The following is an 8,485-nucleotide window of genomic DNA, read 5'->3' as shown; positions in this document are numbered from 1 at the left end:
TTACATATATCAATGGATTCATAATCTAATGATATTGAAAGTCCACCCCTTTGGATCTTTCGCATGCAATGTTCATTTTCGTTCGAATAAATTAACATTTTAGAGACAATTCATATACATAAATGGTTTAATTATTTCTATCATATAAAACTTTGAACCTATTTAGCAACTCAAAACACATTATGGCTCAATGAAGCATAGAATAACATTTATTCCCGTTATTGATTCTTCAATGCTTAGTCATTACTAACATAGAATGGTGTTTTGATAATGGCAAGAATGGATAACATTTATTTACTTATAGCCAATAACAAGGTAAGGTGAAATATAGGTTCTACTTGTAAAGTTGCAACTTTTGCTTCCAGACTCGTAGATTCTACTTGTGAAGTAGCAACATTTGCTTCTAAACTTGTAGATTTATTTCTCCTTTACCAATACTTCTTCATTTAGGTCAACCTCATTCTAAATGAGATAGAACTAAACAAGGCATCATTTGTCCAAGAAGTAGCAATGTGCGAAATTAATTTCTATAATTTACTTCTTAAATTGGAACATTTCCATTCTTTTACCTTCCAACTATATGAGGTAGTTTCTAATCAGTTGGAATTGGTCCATTTAATTTGAAACATTTGTTGTTCATAACAACTTTTAGCATATAAGTAGTTCTAAGTTTGAGAAGTAGCAACTTGTTTGCAGTTCTTGGCCTATAACTTCTTAATGCAATCCTCATATATTCCTAAACTTTTCCCATTTGAGCCACCTAGAACATTTCTCTTAGGTTCAAAATGGTGTTTGCTTAACTTCTTTAAGCACTTTTTATGATTTTTCTAATTCTTTTCAATCATTATTCATATTTGAGTTTAATCAACTATTTAACTCTTATATAAAGTGGACGAAGAATAGCGTCATTTGATCAACTTTTGATCATAGAGATTTCCAATCACTTTTTATATTCAATCATATTGAAGATAAGAGATTTTATTGGATTTCTATACTTGTCTTTTAGAGGATTTGTACCTCCCTTCTCATTATATCCCTTGAAACAATTTTCAAAATGAAGATGTGTTGACAATTTTCTTAAACATTTTAAACAAAACCAACCTTAGACATGTGACATAGGTTTCTAAAACTTGCCTTTTAGAACTATCTTAGCAAAATTGGAATATAGGTTTATGGATTACCTTTTAAATTTTTAGAGAACGTTTCTCAACTTTATTTCCAATCAAGGAGATTATATATAAAATTAGAACGACATGTTATTACTTATAAGTAAATGCAAAATTCAATTATGTTTAATAAAATTTAAAGTACCACAAGCGATTTTAAAACTGGTAACTTTAAAGTATCTATTCAATTTTAATTGATCCCTATTGAATAAAATGATTCCAATATCCTTTATTTGTGCAATGATTGACCGGACTTTGGCCCTACCATCAACCATTACATTTTCAAGGTGAGTAAATTCTTTACTGATTACAACTTTTTGTAATTCTTTGTTGAATAATTACCCATCACATGTTTAATTATTACCCTTAGCTTCAAGGTTCTAAACTCTTTAGGTAACCTTGTTGAGTATAACCAATCAAAATTGTAAAATTTGTTTTACCCCCACTCCCCTAAGATATAATATGACACCCAGCTTTTGCATGAACCATCATAAATATCAAAGGTTTCATCGGGTTTTAATTGGAAAAGCTACCTCAATATTACTAGGACATAGATTCATTATGTTGAGATTAAATAGTGAACTCTAGCGCATCATCACAAAACATCAATAAAATCTAACATGCATAATATACTAAATGCATAAACAAGACATAGCATGGCCCCTAATCCTAAGAAAACTAATAAAGTAAATGCTCCCACTTAAAAAATCATGGATCTCATCCACCTTGCTCCTTTGAGCCTTCACTTCATGAGTTTCTTTGATTAACTGCAACTTGTAATTTTACTCTATTCTATCTACTACTTATATAAAATGAAATAAATTTACAAAAATACTTTATCGGTACGTAGATCGTACTATAATTACAAAAATTCATCACGATGTGCAGATCGTATTTCGTAATGTACTACGCCATAGTAGTCATTATATAGCAAAAATAACATCATATATTATAAAGTGCCACATAAAAAATCACTACATCGAATGATCATAATTAAGGAAACATGGCACCAAAATATCTAATATTTTAATTAATGCAATTAGATAATATCATATATTATTAATGACCATCATTAAAATATCATATATTTTAAATTAGTCATGAGATAGAATCAAATCTTATTTTAATCTTAAAAGATAAATCATATTTTTCCTCAAAGATTATCCTAAGAAAGATAGGAAATTCTATCCTAATTACTAGCCAATCACGGAATCTTAAATCAATTATATCCAAAAATAATTATGGTATACTCACATTATTTAAATCAACTATTATCCTTTTGAAATATTCTCTAAATATCCTAACATATCTTATCCAAAATTAATCACTTTGATTATGGATAATTACCAACTTAACAACCTTAAATATGGATAATATCAAATATAACAACTTTTGAAAGATTTGATTTTATCCCAAAAAAAAGATTTTATCTAAAAAAAACCGATTTTATCTTTCAAAATAAAAGATCATATTTTAAAAATATTTTATCTCATCCAAAATAAATCATATTTATTTTAAAATATTTTTAAAATAAAATAATAATAATAATTTTTATTTTTATTTTTATTTTGAAAAACGTGTACCACCACACCGACCACCGTGGTTGGCCAGCTGAAGCTAGCCACGGTGGATGGCCACTATAAGCAACCACAAGCGCAAGGGCAGCAGCGTGGTAGTAACACTGGCAGCCGTGGCAGCAGCCGTGCAGCGCTCGCACGCTGTTGCCCATAGCCACCATGTACCACCGCCCTCCCCTCCCTCCCTCTCGGAGTGCCACTAGTTCGGCAGCCGCCATGGCTGCGCCACCCAGTCATGGCTGCCGACCGCAAAACTAATTTTTTTTTTGTTTGTTTTCAATTTAATTAAAATAAAATTTATTAAAATTAAATCAAATAATTCCAAAATTTAAAATTAAATCAACATTCAATCTTAAAATTAGGGTTCATCATAAAATTAATCCCAATTTAATTTTATCTTTTAAAATTAAATCGATGTTCATACACAAAATATTTTTATGCGTAAATTAATCCGATTAAAATTATGATACATAAAACAAATTGAATTAAATCAAAATCAAGCACAAAATTCACATTTTAGGGCTAGGAATTTTTGAAATAATTCAAAATTAGGGTTAAGGTTTTCAAAAAATCTGAAACTAGGGTTCCAGGATTCGAAATTTTCGAATGGTCTAGGGCTTAATTCGGTCCTCTCATGGCTATTTTGAGTATAATTAAATCACATTTAATTAATTCCAAAAGTTTACTTACATTAAATATAACAATTGAACCATAATTAAATTAATCTCTCTCCTAATTTAATTAAAATTGTGGATTATCAAAGAATTATTGTCAATATGCGTAAATGCAATAGGCTAACTGATACCACTGTAGGGTTATATAGGTACTACGTAGTACAAAAACATGAATCATATTCATACAGTACCTAATCCCAAGATCTAATGCATAACCTCTAAAGAACATATAATCGTAACTTTGAAGCGTGATTCCACGTGCGATCGAGCAAGAACAATGGGAGATAAAGAACCTCAAGCGTGGTTCTTCTACTTGGTCCATGGGCACAGATTAAGACCTTCACTAATTCTAGTTAGTTGAAATTGAACCCTTCAATTAATCTTCTACAGAGAAAAGCGAGCAACAAACCACCATGAACCACCACACAAACCACCAAAGGTGGCCGGCCGTACGGAAAAAGGGAGGAAAGAGATAGCCGTCAGCTAGAGAGAGGAATTAGGGTTTTGGGATTGGTTGCCTTGATGTCAAAATACACTGTGTGTGAATTATGACTTCTTGCTAGCAACCCTAGGCACGGATCTTATTTATAGATCTCATCTCTAAATAAGAGCCAATGTCAAAAGCCCAAAACCTAATTCCACTCTAACTATGCTAGCCCAATACATTTAATGATTAGTTAATTGCTCATGAGGCCCATTAATGGGCCTCTTACTTGCTTAACCAAATACCCTTGTTGTGTGACCTCATAGGATCCATTCTTGTAGGCTTTAGACTATTTGACTAGCCCAAAGATCATTGATCACAGTCTAGCAACAGATAATGATAGCCCGAAAGAACAAACTTATTTTCTCCATAATAGTGATCCTTGATATATCTAGTAATTGCACTTATCAAAGACACAATTCCTTCAAATCCCACCTCGGGGCTTGAAAAATTGAAGTAAAGATCAAAGCTTTCTTTAACTTGTTAAAAGCTTCTAAACATTTGTCATCAAACATAAATTCAACATCCTTTTGGAGAAGATCATTGAGAGGCTTTGCTATGAGAGGAAAATCTTTGATAAACATTCTATAGAACCCGGCATGTCCCAAGAATGATCTCACACCTTTCACATTAACCGGAGGTGACAACTTCTCAATAACCTCAATCTTTGCCTTGTCCACCTATATGCTTTTGTGAGAAATCTTATGCCCAAGGACTATGCCTTCCTCAACCATAAAGTGACACTCCTCCCAATTCAATACCAAATTCACCTTGTCACACCTAGCCAATCATTTCTTAAGATTTTTAAGGCATGCCTCAAAGTAAACTCCGCCTACAGAGAAGTCATCCATAAACAGTTCCATGTCTTCCTCCAACATATCCCCAAAGATACTCATCATACATTATTGAAATGTTGTGGGAGCATTACAAAGTCCGAATGTCATTCTCGTATAAGCAAACGTACCATATGGGCAAGTAAAAGTAGTCTTCTCTTAGTCATCGGGGTGGATAGGGATTTGGAAAAACCCCGAGTAACCATCAAGAAAACAATAAAACTTGTGCTTTGTTAGTCTTTCTAGCATTTGACCAATGAAAGGAAGGGGAAAGTGATAGATATTTCTTGGTGGATGTGTTTAGATATCTATAGTCTATACAAATTTGCCAACCTTTGACCGTCCTCATCGGGATAAGCTTACCTTTTTCATTCTTGACGACGGTCATGCCTTCCTTCTTTGGAATGACTTGAACGGGAGAGACCCATCTTAAGCTTGAGATGGGGAATATGATTCCCGCATCTAGAAGCTTAGTAATCTCTTTCTTCACTACCTCCCCCATTTGGGGATGTAGTTTCCGTTATTTCTAAATAGAAGGGAGAGCGCCCTCCTCAAGGGTTATGTGGTGTGTAAATAATGTGGGGCTTGTACCTTGGTGCCTTCTCAAAATATCACATAACTCTTAAGCTTAGCTCTTGCTCTAAGTTGCACTAACAATCAAGGAATAAGTAGAATTTTGGCCTAAGAACTCATACCTAAGGTGTGATTGTAAAGGTTTGAGCTCTACCGTGGGAACACCTTTACCTTTTTTGCTTAAGGCCGCTTGCAAAGCTTCTTGGCTTGAGATATTCATGCACATTTGATAATCACTTCCTTTCAAGATGTCATCTACGACTCTTTCAAGGAAAGACATTTCCTTGCCATGCTCGCCAATCTTTTCTTTATTAAAAAAAACACACTAAAGAGGATCATTAAAGGCGAACAAGTGCTCATGCATGGAATTCACAACTCATCTAAAATTTCGATACTGATACAATTCTGTAATGAAGAATATGGGTATTGCATACTCTCATTCAAATCAAACGTAATATCTTCTTCCCCCACCATGAGAGAAATTTTAGCTCTCTTGACATCAATAAAAGCTCCCGATGTTGCAAAGAAGGGTCTACCAAGAATGATGGGGATATTGGAATCTTGGTCCATATCAAGCACAACAAAATCTACTAGGATCACGAAATTCCCTACCCTAAAGGGAACATCCTCTACCTTACCTTTTGGAATTTTAATGGACCTATCGGCTAATTTCAATGTAATGTTGGTAGGTGAAAGTTCTCCTAGATCAAGTCTTTGATAGACCAAGTATGGCATAAGGTTAACACTAGATCCTAGGTCACACACGGCATTATCAATTTGAGTCTTATTAATAGCACAAGGGATAGAAAAATTCTCGGGATCCTTCAACATAGGCGGCATCTTTTTCATTATGATGGCACTACAATTCTCGATCTAGCTAAACGTTTCCGCCATATCACAAGTTCTCCTCTCATTCAAAATGTCCTTAAGGAATTTTGCATAATTTTACATTTGGTCAAAGACATTGGTAAATGAGAGGGTAAGATGAAGTTGCATAAGAATCTCTATGAATTTGCCAAATTGTTCATCTAATTTGTGCCTATTAAACTTTTGGGGTATGGGAGCTTAGGCTTGATAACTTCTCTTAATTTCTCTCTTCCTTTCTCAATTGGTTTTTCAACCTCATCTTCTTTCAAAGAGCTTCTTTCTTCCACATCTTCAAAAAAAATCTCCTTAGGTTTCTCATTACCCTCACTCTTCCTAGACTCTATCTACACTCTCAAGAATCCTACCACACCTTGTCACTATGGCATTAATTGGTCTTTTAGGATCTACACCTTGAGAGGATAGTGAAGAAGGGATAGCATGCACTTTCAAAGCATTTGTCAATTGGAAAATTTGGTTCTCTAACATCTTTCTATAAGCCATCATGTCATTAAACTTCATTTCACTAGATGACATGTAAGTGTTGGACACCTTGATTTGATTTTCAATGAAATCCTCCAAGCTACAACTACCTCTTGAAGGAGATGATTGGCTATAAAAACTATCATATTGACATTAAGCCTTTGGAGTAAAACCGGGTGGGGGACATTTTTTACCATTGTTTTTAATATTGCCACTATTTTGATCGTTACTCCAATTGCCTCTAACTTGGTTTTTTTTTTAATAACCTTGATGGTTATAGTTGCCTAGGAAACCTCAATTTCCTTTGTTTCTATAACCCCCATTATGGTCATAATTATCAAAATTTATGTTATGATAGTTCCCAATCCCATTATATCTTTGACCATCAAATCTAGGTACACCATTTTTATAAAACACAAAGTTCACATGTTCATTCTCATTGCCAACATAGTCATCTCATCCATTAACAGAAGCATTAGGACAACTTGAAGCATCATGGTCATATGATTTACACAAATCACAATACATACAACCACTAGACATGTTGCTAGAAGAGGGAAAGGGATTTGAATTAGGAAACGTACCTCTCCCCTTATTTTGGGAGAGATCGGGTACTTTAGTAGAATAACTCTCTAGCTTGGCCTTGATTGTAACCATTTCCTTTCCTAGTTCTGAGATTTGAGAAGACAAGTTGTTTATGGCATTGCTGTGGTCAACCGAATCCTCCAAAACACCTCCTTTGTTTGTCAAGTCTTTCTCCCTTTCTTGCCAATCCATGTAGTGTCTAACCACATCTTCAATGACATCCACTACTTCATCCTCCGTTTTATTCATGATAGGGCCTCCGGAACCGGCATCCAAGCAAGACTTGCTTTGAAGACTTAAAACTCCATAGAAAATTTAAATGGCTTCGTAAGTTGAAATCCCATGTTGTGGGCATTCTCTTTGGTACTCCTTGCAACTTTCCCACGCCTCATACAAACTTTCACTCGGATTTTACTTGAAACCTTGAATAAGGGCTCTCGCCTTGACCGTCTTCTTTTGTGGATAGAAACAGGATAAGAATTCCCTTGTAAATTCATCCCAAGTTGTTAAAGAATTAGGCTTCACCTCCTTGTCTAACCATTCTAAAGCACGCCCGATAAAGGAGAAGAGGAAAAGCTTAAGGTGGATGAATTCTTGAGAAACCCCAGTCACCTTAATTGTATTAAAATATTTCTCGAATTCCTTAACGTGGTTGAGAGGGCTCTCATGCTTTGGAACGCTATATTGTCACCTCTTAATAAAAAAAATTTATGCTCGGTCTTGTCTCAAAATCATTTGTCGGCGTTGTAGGTAGAGCAATCCCGCTCTCATACCTATAGGCTCCCGAAAATCCTAGTTCCTTTAATGTGACTCATGAATTTTCTCCCATGCCTCAAATTGAAAAAGAGAACAGCCACGTGCTCTATACACACAATCTTAAAAGAAACAATTAGTAGCACGGCTACAAATGTAGCCTAAAAGAAAAAAAATCTTTTTGTATTTTTCAAATAAATGAAATAGACTAAAGCAACAATAGAAATCACCATGCTTCCTCGGCAACGGCGCCATTTTTAGAAGGGGTGAACCTAGGTCGTTGGGGACTAAATTTTCCGGCCAAAACAATATTTATAAAGCTAAACCAACCCGATGTAAAGGGTAAGTCTAGGTGAAATCCCAAGGGAAGAAGGGAGTGCTAAGGTCAATGCTAAGCTATCCCGAAGGCTAAGGAGAGGGTTGGTATACACTATATTGAATTAATTAAATCGAACAACTTTAAGAAAAGTATAAAGGATGCTAGGGAATTGGG

The 8,485-nt window shown here is 34.6% G+C and overlaps 1 pseudogene; it reads left to right on the top strand.

The window, feature by feature from the left end:
* Positions 1 to 7,576: 7,576 nt before the first annotated feature.
* Positions 7,577 to 7,674, top strand: LOC145641298 (small nucleolar RNA R71; annotated as a pseudogene).
* The last annotated feature ends 811 nt before the right edge of the window (positions 7,675 to 8,485 follow it).

Source organism: Chenopodium album, chromosome 7 (assembly GCF_948465745.1).
Source record: "Chenopodium album chromosome 7, dcCheAlbu1.1, whole genome shotgun sequence".
NCBI lineage: Eukaryota > Viridiplantae > Streptophyta > Magnoliopsida > Caryophyllales > Amaranthaceae > Chenopodium > Chenopodium album.
Note: the sequence above shows the minus strand (reverse complement) of the source record. Positions and strands in the feature narration are given on the sequence as shown.